This window comes from Lissotriton vulgaris, chromosome 7 (assembly GCF_964263255.1).
Source record: "Lissotriton vulgaris chromosome 7, aLisVul1.2, whole genome shotgun sequence".
Classification (NCBI taxonomy): Eukaryota; Metazoa; Chordata; class Amphibia; order Caudata; family Salamandridae; genus Lissotriton; species Lissotriton vulgaris.
This window is the reverse complement of record NC_141695.1, coordinates 921147064-921152962: the sequence shown is the minus strand read 5'-3', so window position 1 is coordinate 921152962 and position 5899 is coordinate 921147064.

Sequence of the window (5899 nt, the reverse complement as noted above, 5' to 3'; positions counted from 1 at the left end):
AATAAGGAACATGCAACTCCGGAGGAACTGCACGAAGGAGAATTACTGGGACTTACTCCCTTAAACGATCATTTAAAATCTATCAATAAATACATCAAGAAGGGAAAGCAAGAAGGGGCACCGGGGCCAAATGGAATCCCACCCGTGCATTACAAACAAGATACTGAATACTGGGCGAAGGCATTGAGTCCTCTGTTCCGAGAGATAAGAACTACAGTCCGTCTTCCTCCATCATGGCGGACCTCGATAATTTCACCAATTTTTAAATCAGGCGACAAGACTCAACCTAAGAACTATCGGTTAGTTGCCCTTCTGGACAATGAGACAAAATATATTGCTGGGACGCTGCTGGATGTACTGCAATTCTGGGCGGAAGACAACTCAATCATCCCCCTAAACCAAACCGTTTTTTCCAAATCTGTTGGGATCATAACAAATATAACAACAATGGCTCTGCTATTCGATAAGGCTGAGAATACAAGAACACCATTACACCTGTCCTTCATCGATTATCGGGCAACTTTTGACCATGTAAACCGACATAAACTTTGGTTGAAACTGGCAGGCTGGGGCATTCCCCAGGCCCTTTTGAAACCTGCTAATTAATTTGCACACTGAAACCTGGCTTCAAATAAAGCTCAGTGACGGGTCAACTCTATCAAGAAAAATTCCAACAACAAAAGGCCTCAAGCAAGGCTGCATACTGGCCCCAACGCTATTTAATCTGCTTTTAGCAGATCTGATTCCGTTACTGAATGCAACCAACTCGCAATCGCCAAAAATTGGGAATCTAATATTACCTTGCCTACTTTGCGCTGATGATCTAGTGTTGATCAGCCAAACGAAGGTGGGTCTACAGCGTCTTCTTGACATCACATGTAAATACTCTAAGGCTAATGATCTAAATATCAACCTGGAAAAAAATAAAAACCATGACAATTAAAAAGAATTGTATGTACAACAAGAGAGGAAGGGAATAATTGGCTACTCTCCTACCCCTAGACTAGCAATTATTAACAACAAAAGAGAGCCTACAATTGTGAATTGTTAAACGACAGTATGTCTCAAGTGAGGAACAACAACACAGTGAATAAATTACATTAAGTGGTCAAAAAACAAGAAACAAGGTGAAGAAGAAAAGATTATTCTCTAAAAGAACCCTCACTCACCCTAGTGGTGACATGCTTCATCATGGGGTTCAGTCACAGGTGGGGCCGACTATCCCCACCTGTGTGCTTCGACGCCTGCGAATGCAGCGGAGCAGGTATGTGTGAGAGGAAGTGGTGTGTGTGATCAGTGACAGGAAATAAGTGTAATAAAAGATCACAGCTGTGCCTTAGCAAACTTTATTAAGGGCCAGTTGTTCACAATAAAAACAGTGAAGTTACTGGGATTTATATTAGAATTCCAGTGACTTAGTGAGGGTGGTCAACATGTTTCTGCTGGGTAACGCCATTTTAGCTCAGCTTTCATCAGGACCAACATAAAAAACAAAAGAAACCGTTCTACGGGGGTCCACGCGCGCTAAGGCGTGCCCACACCATTAGGACTATAGAGAAAAGACAAGGAATTTATACTCTCCTCTATACACTCACGGTTTTACCCGTCGTCAATGTTCCTGCAATGTCAGTGCAAAATAAGGCACATTTCCTTCATGCATGCCATTTGTCCAAATTGCATTCTCAAACGCCGAAATTCTGCGAATTTTGGCGTTTGCGAATTCAATTTGGCTTGGTACATATGGCCCTAAATGAGGAAAGGAGACGGTTTTTAAAACCACTTTTTAACCAGAGAGGCATTCGCACACGGAGACAAGCTGTGTTGGCATGTTTTGCACCCGTGGACACGCAGCTTAACTGTTGCTTTGTAAAATGTGTAATACAAGTAGAGAAGAAAATGCCAAAGCCTGATTTATCACACAGCAGATAGGTATAAGGACAAACGCTGCTACATTAACTGCTTGTTTTAATGCGTTGCAAATATCATTAGGTTATAATGTCTTTTAATTGGTTTTAAATCTGCAATGAGATATTTTGTAGCAACGGTTTTAAGTAACTATGCTAAATAAACTTTGAACTCTCTTTCCCTCTCTCTTAGCCCCCCTTTTTTCGCTCCTTTTCTCTCTCTTTTTTTCTCTCCCCCCTTTTTTTCTTTCTCTTTTCCTTTCTTTTTCTTCATCCCCTACCCCTCCCGGATCTCTTTACTCTCTTTCACATGAGGAATTGTCAAGGAGCAATATGATAATTATTATCATGATAACTATTACCAAATTATGAAAAATGGTTGATACTGATCAGAGAAAGATGTACATAGGATGTAACATACCCCCTGTGTATATATATATATAAATTGATAGAGTATTGATATCGTTTTTTGTAAATAGAAGATTTTTCCCTTATTCTATTTATTCCCCCTTTTCCCCTTTTTACTGCCCCCCCTTTCGGCCCCTTCTTCTTCTTTTCTCTTTTTTCTCCTTCCTTTTACTTTCTACTTTCCCCTCTCTTCATTCCGCTCCCTTGAAACATAAATCAAAATGCTGCCTAGAATGAACTTGCGTACTAAACGCGTGACTAGTTGAAACTAAGAGACCAAAAAAAATGAAGTCTGTTTGCTTGAAAATAAGATATTATATCAATTCAATATATGCCATATAAGGTTTTCTTGTGTATGAAACAATGTGCCTTTCGTGTATATAGTTTGTAAAATATTTTCTGTAAAAAGCACTACATTACCCACAATGCCACATTGAGGCCATGTGGGTGTATAAAATGGTGAAAGTAAGAAAAGGCTCACTGACCGTGAGCAAAGCCGTGGAGGCTGAAATGCGTTGGTTCGAGCTTTCCTGAATAAACAGATTCCCTGAAAACATATCTCTCTGAGTGCCGCGTTATTGGTGTGGAATATATATATATATATATATATATATATATATATATATATATATATATATATATATATATATATATATATATATATAACAATGTATTTGTGGGTGAGAGACCACACACCCCCGAACACACCTTTAATGTGTGGTAAAGACATGTGTTGTGAAGGCATATACATTGTAAAACCACATGTGGTAAAAAATGTGTGGTGAAGGCACAATGTGGTAAAAACCTTGTTATAAAAGCTGTTTCCCATCAATGTTGTGTCATAATTAAACGATCTTGCAGGTCATTGTCTTAGACCAGGTCACTTTGACTGTACTACAGAGATTTCAAAGAGCTCTGTCACCTTATGGTCTTTGTCCTACATATTGCCATAAATGTATTGTCCATCGGGGCTGATGTACTACAGAACGCATTAATCCAGAAGGGTCACCATAGGACCAATGATCGCCAATGGGATCCATTAGAAAACTAACGTTAAACAAACATGTGCTTTGAATCAATCAGCTTCATCTTAGTTTATAGAGCTATGTAACAATCAATGAGTGAGACAGAACATGGATAAATCAAATAAAACATTTTTATGGAACCTCCAGAAAATTAAACAATAGGTAATACAGGAAGATTCACAATTAAAGCCTTATTTACATGGAAAAGAGAGTCTTCAAGAGTTTAGTCTTGGCATAAACATGACAAACACCTACAAAAGCGGAGCTTTCTGTTGGGATGCATTTAGTAGCGTTGGCGCAGTTCCAACTCTTCCTTTACCTCATATAAGTTTCTTTTGGAACCTCATGGTCTCTGCTGATCCATACTAGGGTGTCGTCAACATATTGACAACTATGCATCTATTTTGCCTCAGCTCTTTGCAGTGCTTAATTTGATCCAGTGGTTTCCGGTGTTTTGAACCGAGCACTTACAGCTGATCACCGGCTATTTTGATAGTCTGGCATATGTAAGTAGCGATGAGCACAACAGCATTGTATTAATAGAACACACATTTACAATGACTAATAGCTGCCACCGAAGCCATTCTTATAGCTTTGGGGGCCTGGAATAATATGAATGGTCACACTTGTTAGAGTGTGATGGTTAGTTGAGTTGGTACTGTCAATGGCTCTTAGTCGCCTGCTTTCCGGCACAAGAGCGTCACGAGAGCCTCCACTTACTGACATCCCTAGTGAGTGCTTTCATAAGAGATTCCACCATACCTTCTCCTACATCCCTCCCCCTCCAAACCTTTCGGTTTCCTCACTTCACTCAAAACACCTCAGAGGGTCTCGGAAAGAGACGGGCTGCCGCTCGCACCTCCTCACATCCTCATTACCACTGCCCTTGGCATCACAGCTTTCAAGGTGTCAAAGATCGCAGTTGCTTCACCTAAGCAATAGCATCCTATTTGGTGTAAATTGCAGGTTTGATGTTAACTCAGTAAGAAAATTGTACGGTGGAGACTCCATTACGGTGCAATCAGCGGCATGCGGCTGGAGTGACGGATGCGAAGCTGGCTGCTGGGCGCCGGCGCTGAACCCAGCTGCACCTGCAAGCATTACGAGGATCCCAGTTGGAGAGCAGCCGAGCCATAAGCCTATTCTTAAGTGCAGCGCTCGCGCTTGGATCTGCGGGGGACACCTGATGGCGCCGCCGAGGGCTGGCGCTGCTTCGGAGATTGTTTTCTTTTCATGGGAGGAAATTGACAGCAATCCATCCACGGACCGTGCTGTGGTTTACTCGGGTTCCTGCTGGAGGAAGAGATTGGCAGGCTCTTAACTGTGCGAAGAGAGCGCTGCGCGAGACTGGCGACCTGATGCAAACGCACCATTCAAAGAAGTCTATTTGTTTATTTGTATTTACTGCTTTATACACGATTGACCTCTGAAGTTGGTAATTTAGGCGTCTTAGGTCTAGCGACAAAACTAGGAAGGTCCAGGCTAGGAGTAGTGACTTGCAACAGTGGCGACAACGAGCTTGTGCTTATTAGCCAAAGCGATGGCTAGCAACTGAAATATCAGTAAAGGTTTCTCCAGGAAGTGCCTGCTTGTTGTAACTTGTGTTTGAAGGTGGGTTCTGCCCCTGAGCACACTGACGGCCTACAAAGCTGCCGTCACTGGTGCGAAAATACCTGTCTGCGCACTGCACAGCTGATGTTGAACCGAGAGGTTACAGATACCTCATAATACAAGATAAGAGAAGTTGAGGTTCGCACCTTTAACTGGATACCAGCTGCTCTGTAGCACATTAGGCAGACTTGCACACTGAACACTAAAGAAGTGTCGGAGCCACAGGTAAATGTGCAGAGACAACACACAGACAAAGATTAATCAAAACAAAAAACACATGTTGATGTCAGTTGATGACAATTGTGCTGAATCTTGATTCTACTCCTCAAATGTGCGCCATATCCAAAAAGTAATAATAGAATGCGATACACCCCTAGGCACAGCTCAAGTGTTGCAAAATACCACCGTTGGGAAGGCAGTGCCCGCGCCCTCAGAAAGGTATTTCAGTGAATGAGAAAGAGGGGAGATGTCCGAGGAGTCCTATGTCTCTCTTAAAGTTTGGTAGTTATGGGCGGACTAGATAATATAAAAACCTTAATATCCATTATCAGGCCACAGCCATGTCGCAGAAGTACCTTTAATGCCTGCCCAGATTACAGCCTAGTCTCATTGCCAAAAATGACTTGCATGAGTTAATGACATATGTGTAGCTGGGGGAACCAACAGCTGTTGCATGATAGTGCTGGCACTTCCAATGCTAACACTGAGTTTAGGGGCAGAAATAGCTATGAAGGCTTTAAGAACCACGGGGCATATTACCAAGCAATAGCGATAATTATCGCTATTGCTTGGTTAGAGACAAAAATTTACCGCTGAGCTGCGGCGATTTTTACCGCAAATAAACCTTGGTATTACCAAGGTTTAACGCAAATGCGATAAAAATCGCCGCAAAGCATGAATATCGCTGAAAAGTCAGCGATATTCATGCATTACCGAGCTAATGCTCATAGC